We start from the raw sequence: 16,748 nt of genomic DNA, 5'->3' as shown, positions 1-16,748 counted from the left end.
GTTTGAAATGATAATGACCCAGAGTTGAAACTATTTCTGTTCCTATCGCCTTTGTAAATCTTTATAGCACTGCTGTTTACTGTAAATGTTTACTAAACTGATAATTAGATTCTCTTGAACTATAGCATCAGACTTTACTAGCAGTTAGTTATATGATCCTCATTTTTAAATCTATTCTTGGTGTGGGAGTCCTTCTGTCTATGTGTTGCTTTTATTGGTTAATGAATAAAACAGCTGTTTGAACCTATGACAGCACAGAATAGGGCAAGGCAGGAATTCCAAGCAGAGAGAGAAGAGAAAAGAAGGCCAAGTCAGAGAGACACCATGTAGCTGCTGAAGAAAACAGACACTGGAACTTTACCCAGTAAACCACAGCCTTGTGGCAATATACAAAGTAATAGAAATGGGTTAATTTAAGATGTAATCATTAGTTAAGAAGCCTAAGCTAATAGGCCAAGCAGTGTTGTAATTAATATAGTTTCTGTGTGATTATTTTGGGTCTGGGTGGCCAGGGAACAAACAAGCAGTCGGCGCCTACATATTCTCTGGTACAGAACAAACTAAAAAGTAGGTCATGGATTTCCTTAAATTAGCATGAAAGAAAAAAAAAGTCAGTTGTTTCCTGTATGACTTGAAAACTGTTTTAAGTGACATTGGGGAAAAAACGTGACATTGGACATTCAAGAACCAAGTTGACTGTTTTACTTCTTCCTTTTTGTGTGTGTGTGTGATTTTTTTTGTTTGTTTGTTTATACTCTCTTCATTTGGGGGGGGGGGTTCGAGACAGGGTTTTTAGCCTGTAGTTTTTAGAGCCTGTCCTGGAAATAGCTCTAGTAGACCAGGCTGGCCTTGAACTCACAGAGATCTGCCTGCCTCTGCCTCCCGAGTGCTAGGATTAAAGGCATGCACCACCACCGCCTGGCACACTCTCTTCATTTTTAAAAATGGGGGTATTACAGTGATGGGCTAAGTCCTCATGTAGGTGTGACCTGGGGACAGCAGCTTGTGGACTATTTGAGATACACATACTTCTGTGCTAGAGGAAAACAGACCTTAGCCAGTGCCAAAGGAAGATATGCCATATGTTGTGACACACCAGACCATAGGGGTTGAGGACAAGGGACCTCTGATGGCAGTAAGAGGCACAAAGTTTCCAATTTTGTTGTGGAATCCTTGGGGGAGGGGCATTGTCGTTGTTAACCATTAGAGAAAATGAGACGGGGGACACCGCTATCACTGACTGGGGTTTCAGGGGTTCAGAGACTATCTCAAGTCCAGGGACCCCAAACATGTGACTCCTCCCCTGAGAAGAAACAAAGGGTGATGAGTCAGGAATTCTTTGACCTTTGACCTCTTCTCCAGTACACACAGGAACAGAAAAACCTGCTGCAAATCAGTTCATGAATCGTACCTTATCCAGGACTAGGGAACACCTGGCTCCCCCTGATTCCCTACTCATCTGTGAATAAGCTTATGCACCCTCCATTTTTAGAATCATAAAATGACAGAGCTCGGAATCTAGCCACTTCCCATGGAAGCTGGTCAACACCTGGCCCAGAAGAGAAAGCGTGATTTGTCCCCCAGCTGTTGACCTTTCTTGGGCATTAGCCATCCTTTTCTGCAGAGATGGTTTCCAGGTATATCCAGGAGTGGAGGGAGCCACGCCAGATAGTTCAAAATTCTGAGCACACTGCAAAGTAACTGCTGTTGTTCTCTAAGCACTTTTGAGTGAGTGTCTTGGGAAATTCTCTTCCATGGTTACATATCTGATTTTATAATAGACATCAATAGGGAAATGGGATTTGTTTTTACAGGAATTCACTTTATAGCCAAATTTACTAGTGTGCATTTCATAAAGTGAGAAATGAATTTATGTATGCTGATATCTATCCTCTCTCTACATGTGCCTATCTCTCCGGGGCCTTCTTCCCCGCAGCATCCGACATGAACAAATTCACTGAGAGGAGAACGTGGCTAATTCGGTGAACCCTCTAGTCTGGGTACCGGAAAGCTCAACGTGCCTGTGCGACCACTTCGCCAACCCTACCAGCTAGGGTGTAACATGCCATCCTCTCCCCACTCCCTATGTAAAAAGTAAAACGAACTGATGAAGGAGATATTATTCTCAGTATGCCGTTCTCATCCTTTCTTTATGAATCCCAAGATAACACATTAGCAAGGCCATTCGATTTTCCTGTGATCTCAAAGTCAGGAAGTACACCAGGACTACCAGAATCTTTTCATACCCTTTCCCCCAGTCTCCCATATTCCCTTTATCCGTGAGACAGCATCGCCGGGCCTGTTCCATCTAACCACGCACTGGCCATTCCTCTTTCTCTTGCCTATAGGCAGTTCTACTTTTCCTCTCTACCTACTGAAATCCAGTCCTGCCTTCTTCGCCCTCCCGAACCAAAGCAGATGCACGCACGAGTTCCAAGTTCTCAGAGGCTGGCTTTTCACGGATTGCCCCTCGAGTCTGTGATTAAAGTTCTTACCACGCTTGCTTTCAGGTGAGAGCAATCTTGAAACCAAACTACAGACCTTAAAAGCACATACTTGGGGTGTGTGTGTGTGTGTGTGTGTGTGTGCGCGCGCGCGCGCGGGGCAGAGGGGGCTGGGCAGGAATGAGGCTAGACGCCCAGATGGGCTCTCTATGTACAATTGCCACCACCACGCCTCAAAGAGTCAGGAAGGAGACCCACAGCCCGGGAGTCTCTCCGCGCTTTAGACTATTCACTTTCCCAGCTAATCAATAATTGTTATAATTAAAATTGATAGCCGCAAATAACATGACAGAAGAGTGCTGCCAGAATACTGATTGTGTCTTTGGCTTGGAAAGATAGGCAGCAGAGTGGAACACTTATTTTCCAATTTGCTTTGAGCTGTGTGCAAATTGCTTTAGCTGTATCCAGCTGATTTAGACCTTGCCTGGAGGTGCGCGAGATTAATTGGGAGCCACACATTCATTGCTTACAGAATGGACTCTGTAATTGGCGAAATTTGTTAGTGCCAGTTATAAAATAACCATATAGTTCTACTTTTAGCTGCCCTTCCATTACTCTTTCCATAAGAGAGGCCGCAGGAGGCAATTAGAAGGGCTCTGATGATGAAGATGGTCCTTTTCCACGAGGACTCAAAGGAACCGGTCTACCGTCGATATTTTTACCCAAGCAAAGGGTGGTGTGAATACGGTATTGATTTTTTTTTTTCAAATGTTGAAAAAGTACTTGAGTACACGTAGGAATTTTTCCATCTTTACTGTGACCAAGAGTTACCTAAGAGAATCCACTCTGTTGGAAGAGCGAGCAGGTTTCTGAAGATGATTTTTTCTCTTCTCTCCCAGCCTCGTTGGGTTAGATAGAACAAGTACTCTTTTTTTCCTCATTGCGAATGGAAGCAATAAGAACAATCCCGAGGCTGCAGTTGGGTGCCCCGCGGTTGGCAGTTTTTCTTCTCTCTCTTCTTTGTATCACAGGATTCCATGGTGTTGTAATAAGAGCGGCGGCGGGGCTGCGTCCCCAACACCCCGGCCGCTTGGCTAGCTTATGCCCGAAATAACAACACACAAACTGTATTCATTTAAAGAACTGCTTGGCCCATGAACTCTAGCCCTTACAGGCCAATTCTCGCACCTGGACCATGGGCCCCGCCTGCACAGCCTCCTAAGGACATGGGGTGAGACTGAATGGACACAAGTTATTTTTGTCCAGAAGGCTCCCCACCCCCCACAACTAGAAGGTTAACAATGAAGCATAAGATATAATGACAGGTGATCAAAATAAAGGCTATCTTTCTTTTCTGGTAAGAGTCTCAACAACTATTTTATAGCCAGGCGTGGTGGCTCATACGCGTCATCCCACCACCCGAAAGACGGAGGCAGAAGTCTACGTCACAGAGTGAAAATTGGTCGCAAAAACAAACAAATAAAAACCAAAATAAAACAACAGAAGCCAAAAAACAAGTATTCTATAAGACAGACAAACATGCAAAGAAGTAAATTACAGCCCTTGGATCCTCTTGGAGTATTGCAGGGCACACCACATACAGAGGCTTCTCTGTTTCCATAGATAATGGAAAACCAACTGTGGGCACAGAGCAGAAATATCTAGAGAGATTCTGCCACTCAAATGGCAAGTCCCATTTCTGTTCATTTAAGTAAACAAAAAGGTATAGGGAAGGGACTGTGGTCCCAGTTACTGGGAAACAGCAGAAGGAAGCTGTGTTTGGTGGACAACACTGCATTTGGTGGCTCAAGAGTTGGTCCTACCTGGGCTCCTCCATGTCTTCCTTCTGTTTGTTGTTTGCTTTTCTTCCCCCGCCCCCAATAGAACCTTCACCTCTGGAAGTGCCCACCATCCTGCATTTCTATTAGGTCTGTCCAACAACTGCTCTGAGAAGATGGAGCTTCTTTTCTCACGTTCCAGCAAATTCTAGACACTAATACCAAAGACCCACTGTGAATAACGGGCATACTCGAGAGCCAGCCACTGAAGTCAGGAGTGCGGAGTGTGTTTATTAGCCACATCTGAGTCTATACCCCTGGAGGAACACACACATAGAGCCCTTCTCTATCTGACTTGCAGTAACCTTGAATGAGGGACCCTCTTCCTCCACAGGAACACTGTGAAGGAGGGAAGCCTTCATAGAAATACTGGGGGAGACCCCAAATGGAGAAATGGGTGCTGGGCAGAGACAATAGCAAATGACGGCCACATTAAAACTATGTAGTCAAAAAAAAAAAAAGCTATTAGGAAAGCTTTGAAATCTTTTGTGTTTGTTTTTATTTCTAGAGACTGGGTTTCTCTATGTAACAGTCCTGGCTGTCCTGGAATTCACTTTGTAGACCAGGCTGGCCTCGAATTCAGTGAGATTTGGTAACTCTGCCTCCCAAGTGCTGGGATTAAAGGCATCCGCCACTGCCCAGCTTTAAATCTTTCGTATTCAATGGGAACTTTGGGATCCAATTAAACCTAAAAACCGTTTGTTTCTCCTAGAAAATCGCCTACGTGATCACAGCCTGGAAAAGGCCGCCCACTGTTTCAGAAGGGGCCACACATCCCTAAAGCTCAACCACTAAGGAGGAGAAAGTCTTTCCTAAGTGAAAGACCACTCTGTGGGGCTGCGGAAATGAGTCAGCAGGCAAAGGTGTGAGTGAAAGCAAGAGGACAAGAGTTCAAATCCCAGGCACCCCAGAACTGAGGGGGTTCTAGATCGGCAGATCCTAGAGGCTCCCTAGCCAGTTGGCCTAGGTGAAACAGCAAGATCCCTGCTCAAAATGAGATGGAGAGATAAAGGCAGACACCCGAAATTATACTATGGGGCACACACACACTTGCCTAATCTCCCTCTAAATGCAAAAATTTTAAGTTGACATTTCCTTCTAACTTTACCCCCTCTAAGCAATTCTTGCCTTTTTTTTTTTCTTAAATGAAGTTAGGTTGAGGCTTAGAAGATATATTTTAATACAAGCTTTAGCATGAAGCTAAAGAGAAAGAGAGATATTGAGAAGAAAGTAAGACACACCCACTTGAGAGCATGGGTGTGGGCTTCCCCAAGAAACATCATTCCTCCAAGTCATTCTGAGGATAGGAATGTCTTCTTATGTGGTTTATTGGCAGGGCCGAGCTCTTCAAGGGCAAACTGTGCCAATTCCTGTTTTGTCCAAATGATAGGGGGTGCAGAACCAACTTTTCTAGCAGAGGACTAACAGAGGCCACACAAGTGATGCCCATTCTTTATTTGGCACAAGAAAATGAGTATTCTGAGCCACAACTTTGTGTAGAGGGTAATTTAAGTGCTCAGATTGAAGATACAGCCAGCAAATATCAAATTTGCTTTGATCTTCCAAAGTTATATAGGAATATATGTGATCACCAGGGAGGAAAATTGATGCATAATAAAGCAACTTCTTTTATGGTTAAGATCAGAGGACATGCTTAGACATTAAAGAGACTGCTCAAGAAAAAGTATTTCAGAACATTTACCTGGGAAATGTTCATTTGAATGCATTTAAATTAAAATTATTCTTGTGATTTGAAAAAAGTTAACTGTATAAAAAGATAAAAAATACTTTTAGAATTCAGCTGGTGAGATATCTCAGTGCATAAGAGTACTTGCTCACAAGGCCAGCTACCTGAGTTTGAGCCCCAGAACCCACGCAGTGGAAAGAGAGAACTGGCTTCTCCAGCTGGTCCTCTGACCTCCACATAACACTGGCATTCTGGGATATTTGTGTGTGTGCACATGCACAAACACATACACACACACATATACACACACACAAGCACACCATACAATAAATAAATAAATGCTAAAAACTTATTTTTATAGGAAATAGAGAAAGGGAGGAAGGAAAAGAGGGAGGAAGGGAGAGAGAAAGGACAAAACCCTGGATATTAACAAAACACAAGATTAAAGGCATGAGTTAACGCATGGTACAACTTCTCATACATATGTACGTAGAGAAATACTTTGCAGTTAACCATATATTTTCAATAAAAGAGTCAGAAAGGAAGGCGAGGGAGGCATTTCTTCTGTTTCGGTCCAGTCATACATGACTTTGGCAATGAAAACACGCTGTGTAATCAAAACAAGACAAGGTATGAGAATAAGGGTCCATAGAACAAACAAAAGGACAATTCGGTTTAAAATATCACTTGTCTTTTTATCCTCTGCCAGGCGATAAAATATTATGGCTAAAATAAAACAAAAGCAGCCAAAAAAAATTCTTACATTTATATATTGTTACATAATAATATCACTAAAATATCACCAACTAGTCAGAACTGTGAAAAAATATCCATAAAATTTATATATTAAGCATTGCTACCAGTGCCTACCCAGGAAAGTGGCTCAGCATGGACCCGAACTGGGGTTCTTCCTGTGTCTGGGGGAAATGTGTCTGTCCCCTATCACAGAAGCAGTTTTCAGAAAACTAGAGGCCGGGCAGTGTGGCTACAGGCACGTAGGCCATGGGGGATGGCCCTGACCATCAGTAGCCAAGCTGCAGAGTAGAACGGTGACCCCATGAGTCAAGCTGCTTGGCAGGTTTCCAGAGAGTTTGCCACATCTGATTGTGCCCCGTGCACTGATGAAAGTCACCTGAGAGATCTGACTAGAAAAGTCAATCAGGTTAAAAACTGCAGAGCTAAAATGGGGCTACTCAGGAGCTGCGAGCCACAGAAACATCTCCTTGAAGATTTCTGTTCCGGTGATGACTCCACCTTTGACCTGGTGCAGCTGCCGCACGTCTCTGGCGCTGCAAGGCCCCCCTAGGGAAGACACTCTCGTTGGTCCTGTGAACCACCATCCAGCACACATGCCTCCGAGGCAGCACCAGAAGGACCTTTGAGGGACTTACTGAGCCTAGGATTTTACCTTGCCTGCTTCCCATTCCTGGCCAAAGGTGGTGGTGATTTAGTCCTAAGCCCCACCTCACTTCAGCTGAATTACTGTTTATCTTAAGAGTGACTGTAGGTGGAAATTAGCTGTGTGCGGAGAAATGTTTGAGTCAGACAGCTCGAGGCAGATAAACATTCTTGGACTAAATGAACCACTCACTTTGCCCTAACTACATAAAGTGCAATAAGCAAATACAGAAGAAAATAGAACCCGATAAAGAATGACGGGTTAACCAAGGTCAGCCCAGCAAGACCTGGGTAGTTCGGTCTACCCGGAGCAGGCGTGGCCTACATCCAATGGTGCCCTGTGCCTGTTCACTTTAAGTTCTCGGTCCTGGGCTTTATAGTCACGATAGCTTCGTCCACACCAGCCTTCTGCTTTATCCAAGGCGATTTTTTTTTTTCCAGACACACTCAGGGCACCTTTAATCCCAGCACTTGGGAGGCAGAGATAGGTGGATCTCTGTGAGTTCGAAGCCAACCTGGTCTATAAGAGCTAGTTCCAGGACAGCCAGGGCTGGTACACAGAGAAACTCTGCCTTGAAACCCCTGCCCCCCTCCCCCCCCCCCCAAAAAAAAAAACCATCTGAGAGGTTGGATGTAGTAATGCATGCATTCAGACTGAGCACCAGAGAGGCTGAGACAGGAGGATCATGGTTCCATACCAGTCTGGGCTACTTAGGAAGAATGTAGCTTAAGAACAAACCATAATAGTAATAGTAAATATAATAATATTTATTATAGTAATAAATAATAGTATTTATTATTTATAAATAGTAATAAAAGATAGGAGCCTCCAAATAAGAAATAACTATTTTTGTTCTTCATTTGTTTCCAGTCCCTAATTTTTTCAGTTTATTTGCAGTTTAGATACATCCACTCTGAAAATGTGTTCATCTCCAGGAAGGATCCTTGCACGTGGTCTGTCTGTGATCAGTGGAGGAATGTTTGCTTCCGTGTACATGTGACACAATTGTCATAAATTGGCCATGGAGTGAAAAATTAGTCGAACCCCAAAGGAATGTTGGTCTGTTTAGTGGAGGCAATTCCTCAACTAAGGGTCTCTCTTCAAGTCAGGTGACTTTAGTTTGTGTCAAGAAGACAAAAACCTAACCAGTACAGAACGCGCTACCTCAAACGACCAGTAATAAACTTTCCTGAGGTAAATGAGACCTGCACATGCAAGGGTTGGGGGTATGACTCGGCCATGGGTCTTGCCTAGACTATGGGAGAATGGGACATTCTCCGGGTTACAACCTCCTCCGACACACCTATCCAGATGTATCAAGTTGCTAGGGAAAGTTGTCAGAACAATCTATACTAAAACATATTCTAATATGTTTATGGAGATTAAAGAATAAATAACCATCTGTATTATAAGAAAAATGATCAAGTCATTTAAAATAAGATTGTTTTTAAAGTATGGAAGATATTTTTTTTATTGTACCTCAAAATATAATTAAGTGAAAACCAAGGACTGTAAGAAAGCATGAGGGCTGTATTTGTTTTATGATTTATTCTGTTCGGTTTGGCTTTGTGAAACAAGGTCTCACTATGTAGCTCTGGCAGGCCGTAAGCTCAGTATATAGAGCAGCTGGGCTTCGAACTCACAGCGATTCGCCTGCCTCTGCCTCCTGAGTGCTGGTATTGAGAACATGGGAGCCACTACACCCGAGAAGGGCCTGAATTTGGATCCCGGCGTTCCTGTAAACACTAAGTTTGCCAGGCCTGATGCTGCACTCTTAGGCAGATCTCTATCAGTTGGAGGCTATACTAGTCTACATAGTAAGTTTCAAGACAGCCAGGATTGCCCAGAGAGACTGTCTCAACTCAGCAAAACAGAAAAGTGCAGCAAGGCCACATGCACTTGTAATCCCATCTCTATCAGGGCCAAGGGAAGTAGTGACAAGAAGGACCCTGGAGCTTGCTGGCCCCTAGAAAGATGCTTTGAGTTCCAGGTTCAATGGGGGACCCTGTCTGATGGCAATAAAGCATTAATGGATGGAAGAAGATACCTGGTGGCCTCTTCCCTCCTAAGTGGGCACATAGGAATGGGCACATGCAACACACACAGACACGCAGGCAGGCAGGCAGGCACACTATATACATATATGTTTAATATATATTATATATGTACATAAAATTAAGCAAAATTTGTAATGAGATAGAAAATAGAAGAGTATAAAACAATTCTCTTTACATCGACAAAGCGAGCAGGTCGTAAAAGTGTCATTGTCACAAGGAAAAGATGGCATTACACTTGGAGGAAGGAACATACACGGGGAAGGAAGATCATAAAAAGTAATTTATCCCTGACAACAGCATGAGGCAGAGCAGTCCGGCAGCTTTTCTGTGAAGTGACCTTTGAATGAAGTAGACTTTGCTTGAGGTAATTCTCGGTTTTTCTTTTGTAGTGTTGGGTACTGGGGCCAGGGTCTTGTGCGTGGGAAGCGTTCCCTCAACAACTGGACCCAAGTCCCTCTTGAGGCAGAATGTCTTTAAACACAAACAGAAGAATTGTGTAAAATGTCCACATAAATATCCAAAGTGTGTGTGTGAGCGTGTGTGTATGCAAAGGAGGGGACTTTGCAACTATCACGGGAATTGTGTTTATGGAAACAAGCAAAAATCGCAACAAAATAATGAAACGGGACAGAAATAAGCTATCTTACAGAGTCATCAACAAAAATGGACTAAATTTTATTGAAAGAAATCAATGTTCAGACTGGAGTTCTAAGGAACTTAGCTCTCTAGCTTGCCTAAAAGCAAGATTCAGACAAAGATGGACAAAGATACTTTGTCCACACAGTGCTTAGCCCTGCCTGTCCTACCCTTCTTTGAAAGGCTACCTTATCTCACACTTACTTGCTGTTGTTCGTTTACCTGTGTGGTAAAACCACAGCGGCTGGGAGGCAGACCAGAAAAATGAATATCCATTAGCCATTAACCGCACTCCCCTGTCCCCAAGCCAAGCCACATCCTAGTCACCTTCCACTTGACACCACTCCACGGAGGCCTTCTTTCTATCCTGGGTCCCCTGCTTCCTGACATCAGCCCTTTCACAGGTGCGAAGACTCATCCACAGAGACAGCAGAAACAACGTTCAGAGCAAATATGAAGTCCTTATAAGAAATGACAAGGTCCTAGTTAATCTATCACTCTCCTGCCCACCTCTCCACCCAGTTGTTGGACATCAGACAGTGGATGTTTCTGAACAGAGAATATTCCATTCTTCTGTGAAAGACAACACAAATAAATGAGGCTGATGGGTGTCCATTAAATGTGTTCAGCGGCAATAATTAAGTTATTCACCTGGGAACTGTGTCCGAGGAACAAAGTAGAGCATAGGTGTATGAACCTAGATAGGAAGGGACAAAAAAATTTCCAAGTCAACACTAAATATTCATGATACACTAAATATACATGAAATGCATGGAGGACTGAATATTCATTATGTCCTAAATATAAATGAGGGCATAAAATACTCAATATCCATAAGGTCTTACTTTACCCACTCAATGGTGACAGTTGTGCACACACACATACACACACACACACACACACACACATACGCACTTGCCTCCTTCCTACCCTGAAGACTTAAATAAGCCCAAACTGCTCATTGGTCCAACACTCCAGCCCTTGACCAGGCAGTTCAGTAGAGCAGGAGGCTCTTGAGCTTCCTCACCCTCCCCTCTGACCCTGTCCGTAAGAATGACTGCGGTACCCAAAGGTCTACTGCGTATCACCCTTGTAACCCGCAGAACTTGTGCAGTGTGCTAATCCATGTCATTCCTCGGTGCTATGTGCTGGCCAGAATCACTTCAGGAAACTGGGTAACCCCTGCATTTGATCTATGAGTTCTCTGATTATGGAATGGCTTCCTGGCCGTATGCTGGAAAGCACCAGCAGGTCAGCAGTGCACCACACAGCAGCTCATTCATCTCTGTCTTCCACCTGGAGCCCAGCCACTCTGGCCTCCTTGCTTTCTGTGAAACAGTTCGAGCACATTCTTCCCTCAGGGTCTCTGTGCTTCCTCTGTCCTCCACTGGAGACATTTGCTCCCGGCATCTTCACGCCTTTTCTCCTCTTTCCTTCCAGTATCTCCTCCTTAAAGCTTGCTGTAAAATTACACAATGTCATGTAGATTATTTCTTCATGATTTTTATGCATGTATGTGTGCACCTGTGTGAATTTATGTACCCCCACATGTGGGCAGGAGCCCGCAAAGGCCAAAAGAGTGCATGGTCCCTGGAAATAGTTACAAGCAGATGTGGTCTGCCGTATAGATGTCTGGAAATTGAACTCACGTCCTCTGCAAGAGTCCTAAGTGCTCTTAACTGGTGAACCATCTTCCCAGCCCCGAGATCTCATCATTTTCTAACAATTCTCCAACAGTCCACTGCCAAGTACTACCTTCAAATACAGTTCTGACACTTCTCTGCCGCTAAGACAGATGCAACAGGCTAAGCACTCAGTCCTACAAGACTGCTCCACTTCCAGAAGCCAGCCATAAGTAAGGCCCTCAAGCTGCTTCTGTGCCTGTTGGGATACCTGCAAGGCTGAGGTTTCCATGACCCTTCCCTCTCTCTCACGCCTGCCTTGGCTCAGTCATTTGCTAAACTGACACATAGAATTCAAGACCATGATACTTATAACGATGCTTTTATTGTAAATAATAGATCCCAGGAACAGAGGGAGAGATTCATTGGCAACAAGGGCACTGGGAAACAGGAGACAGGCCGATGACATGGAACCCACCTTGAAGTTCCTTGAACGCTGTCATTGAAGTATATATTGGAATCTCATTCTTTAGACATGATCGTAAATCATCAACCATTAATAACTCAATACCCAGTGTTCCTTCTTGGACATCTTTTTTTTTTTTTTTTTTTTTTTTTTTTTTGAGACAGGGTTTCTCTGTGTAACAGTCCTAGCTCTCCTGGAAATAGCTCTTGTAGACCAGGCTGGCCTCAGACTCATAGAGCTCCACCTGTCTCTGCCTCCTGAGTGCTGGGATTAAAGACGCGTACCACCACCACCAGGCACCTCCTCAAAATTCTAAACCACTGGTCATGTGACTGATTCCTGTGTTGTCTAATGTCCGATCTGAGGCTCGACTCTTTAGCATGAATCTAAGTATGGTTGGAAGTATGGTTCATTACAAATGGCAAATTGAGTCAGGAGGTTGAGGGAAGTATATTCTCCAAACATGGCACCCCCATCTCCACTCATCTGACTGCAGTTGTGCATTGAGTAGCCAACATAGAAAGAACACAGTTCCCGGGCCTGAGGATAAGAACAGTAACATGATTAAGTCCATGCCTTCTCCGAGTCTCATTTGAATGGGAGGAGAAAACCATAAAAACTCTATGAACAAAGAGAGACAACGTGGATCATGGGAAATGACGAAGCAGTAAAGTGAGGCGAAGATTCACCGAAGGAGAACAGGGACGTTTCCAGTTTGGATCTGTAAGGTAAAAACTACATAGTTGGCTCTTTTCCCTACACCACTCCCGTGCCTGTCACAGGACTCCTAAAGCCCTTGGAATGTCCTAACTTGCAAGCCTGCTGACTGTGCTCGGCTAGACAACGCTGCCAACATTTCCCAGGCCCGTTCCAGGCACATTTGGTTATTCCAATGACGGAAACCCATTACACCTGGCATGGGATTTGGGAGTGCGCACAAAAAAGCTGGGCCAGTTTGATGATGGTGCAAAGTGAGCCAAAATGAGCTTCAGAGCTACCCCAAGGCTCTTCCAATCGCAGAAGCGGTAGGAGGGCCAACGTGTCCAGAGAATCCGAAGTGTGTGAGTACGTGACATTCCAAGATTTAAGGTTTTTTGAGGCACCATGACTGGCCTGTCAATTCTCTTCTTGCCCTTCTATACTATGAGATGCTCTTGTAGCCTTTCAATAAAAGCTGATTTGTAAGGAAGTCAGTTTGAATGGGCTTCTTCTGCTTCTGGCCACGAATGGTGTTTGGACAAAGGACTTAGACTCAGTACTATAGGTCCGGTCCATAGAAGCCCAAAGTAGGAGCTAATCTAGCAGCCTAGAGCTGCTTCTCACCCTTTGTGGTGCCCCACCTCCCAGTAAGCTGGTTCATCCCAGCCTACTGGACTCACAGGCTCATCAGACCCCAGCAGGCTGCCCCCCTTGAACTTGAACACACGTCCTATTCCTGATCACTGAGGTCCCCTCTGCCCTTGGATAAATCTCCTTTGCTTATGTCAGCAAGTCTTCTGCTTACACCTGCAAAGATTCGATGAAGGTGCGGTGGCACCGATGAGCCAAAACTAGACAAGGAGCCCTGCCAAGCGTGCAGAAGGAACAGCAGCGCCCGTACAACTGTTCCCGTTGAGTCGGATGAGATTCAAGACTTTGTCGTCCAGGAGAATGCCACATTCGTATTTGCTACCGATTCATCCATGTCCACCCCTGCAGGATACAAAGTGAGTTCTTCGAGTCCGCCTTGGAATGTGGCTCTGCATGCTCCAGAACGCCCCAGTCGCCGGAGTCAGAGGACTGTCCCTGGCTCCGCAGGTCGCCAGAAAACTGCTGCGGTGGGAAGACAGGAGCTGAAACAATCTTGGTTTCTGGCGGAGGTGTGGGTGTGTGGCACTCGCTTGCCTCTGAGCCCAAGCCTCATTCAGAAAGAAACAGGAACGTCTGGCCAACTCCACCAAGGTGGAAGAATCAGCCTCCGTGTCTTTCTACCTATGGGCATATCTGCCGCTCCCGGATAGCCAGTAACACCTGAGCTCACAGTGACATCGCGTCAGAGACCTGGTGATATTCCGTTTTCGCCTGACCAGAAGACAAGACAGCCCGCTACAAAACCGTTTCCAAAATCCATCTTTTATTTAGACACTATTTCCTTTACTCTCCTTCCCTTCCCAGGGTCTTATGCTACTTTTGATTGGAGTCTTTAGCACAGCACAGAAAGCAAGCTAGGCCATACTTCCCATAAAATAACCCCCTCCCCAAAGAGTTTGAGTACTAGATATGGTAGGTGGGTCCTAGACCGTCACTCCAGGTCAGAGACCCTCCAACGGGTGACCACTTAGTCTTCCTTCCTCTTGTAAGAGTGTTAGTCCCTTGTGTAGGAAATCCAGACAAGGTTAGTGAAGGGAAGGAAACTGTGGCTGCTCCTTAGTCATCTTCTCTACCTGAGAGGCTCCACTCTCCTGTCTACGAGGGGACACAGTGTGAAGGCAGAGGTGACAGATCCCTTTTGCAACTAGACCTCCCCAGGACTTCCTCCCATACGTCTTCCATCAACAGTGTCATTGCTTTCCGAGATCTAGGCAAAGATCTCTCTTGACCTAAAGCCTTCAGTTGTCCAAGCCTATGACGTTAAGTCTAAAGCGCATCCCTCAAGGAATCTTCCTTGTTCCCAATACGGTATGATTCTCTCTGTGCTAGTGACTAATCTGTCCTCCCGTTCCCCAGTTTTGGTCTCCTCCAGGGCATGCCTTGCCTATCATCCATCTAACCCCTCCCCTCCTGTCTTTGCTTCTGTAAGTTCCTTTTTAGTCTCTGGAGTGAAGGTTGTTGGATTTTGGAAGAAGGGATGCCTTTTTCTGTCCTATACACAATATTTCTAAGGCATCTCTATAGGCAGGAGGTGGGCCTATGTGTAGAATGGGGTGTGTGTGTGTGTGTGTATGTGGTGTGTGTGTGTGTGTGTGTGTGTGTGTGTGTGTGTGTGATGTGTTAGGGAGTGGTTGTAGTGACTAGACCTTTTCTCACAAGGAGAGTCCTAATTAACTTGGTCACAAAACAAAATGAACACCAAACATAACAGGCTTATGAGTTACTCCTTCATTTTCATTTGGGAGCTCAGCTCCTGGATGTGAAGGAAGCCCAAGTACAGCTGAGGCTCCCTGCCAGTTCCCCATGAGCACTATCAGCTGCCTGCTGCCTGCCCAACCCCCACAGATTCTCACCTGTGGGAACCAGGCTCCAGGAGAATCAGGTCTCCCTTTGGTCTCTAAGCAAGATGTAGGCAAAGCAAGAAAACATTGACAACTCTCTTCTCTCATCCTAATGCAGTCTTCATTATGGGCCAGAGCCCAACCATGCCTGAAGTACCCAGGGTAGAGTCACATCCTCCTTAGCCCGTGGAGGTCTTAACAGACGTTCTCATCAGTGATGGTTTAGGCATGAGCATGTGACCTCGCTGGAGTTGAGGAGTGATGAGGAAAGGTTTCGTCTTCATTCCTAAGAGACAGACGAGAAGACAGAATGCTCTCCCGGGATGTTGATGCCTCTGGGTGGGAGCTCCACAGCTGCCTTAAGCAAAGACCCGAGCAAAGGAGTTGAGTCATCTGTATAAAGTACGTGTTGGAGCACACCAAGCTTCTGACTAGGGGAGAGAAGCGCAATCCTTGTAGAAGGCAGGCTGGTATAGTGTCAGTTACGTGTAGCTGAGAGCATCCAACTGTCCAGTCACCTTGCCAGACCCATGATCCACCTTCATGAAGATCATGCTGAATGCTATCCCCATTCCATGGGTGACCCCAGCCATCCTCTCTGTGGAGAGTTGTGGGGAAAGGGACCACCTTTTGTTTCTGACCTACAGTCTGTAGTGACTGAGTAGGAACAGGACAACTCTAGTCCCTAACATTATTATTAGAAAGAATTAAAAAAAGAAATCAATTAGTATGTTGTGACTCTAGAAAATTTCATTCAAGACAGAGACTTTTCATTGATCAAGAAAGGGGCTAGAAAGACCACTCAGTTTTTAATGGGCTGGTCAAACAAGACGACCAGAATTTAGATGCTCAGGACTCAACAAAATGCTGGGTGGGCATGGTGCCCTGCACTGGGAGGCAGAGACGGAGGGTTCCCAGAACAACTGGTTGTCCAGACAGCTACTCTGTGAGCTCTAAGGTTGATTGCAAGAAACTGCCTCAGAGAATAAGTGAAAAAAGTAATGGTGGGGGGGTTCGGACATCATCCTCAGGCCGCATATGCATGTAGACCCACACACTGGCAGACATGCAAAAAGGAAAGAGGACAGAGGGAAAGAGAAAAGGGAAAAAAAAGTCTTAGGCCAGTTTTTGTTAATTTTTTTTTTTTTGGCTTTTGTTCTAATAAAAGCGGCTCTAATTCAAGGTTAGGAAATTCCAGTTTAAACATTTACATTGTACAAATCAATGTTTCTCATTGCTTTGCTTCCTTTGGTGCACACAGAATGTAAAGGAGAGATCTAGTTACAGGAAGTAAGTGTAAAGTTGGAATTTAAACATCCTCCTCTTCTGACGCGCAAGTCCTCTGGGACGCGAAGAATGACATCATTTGGAAATGATTAAGCACGAAGTTGAGAGCCTTTGTCAGCAC

Source organism: Alexandromys fortis, unplaced genomic scaffold (genome assembly GCF_014885135.2).
Source record: "Alexandromys fortis isolate MF-2015 unplaced genomic scaffold, M_Fortis_MF-2015_v1.1 scaffold_60, whole genome shotgun sequence".
Taxonomy (NCBI): domain Eukaryota; kingdom Metazoa; phylum Chordata; class Mammalia; order Rodentia; family Cricetidae; genus Alexandromys; species Alexandromys fortis.
The sequence above is the reverse complement of the archived record's forward strand: the minus strand, read 5'-3'. Positions refer to the sequence as shown.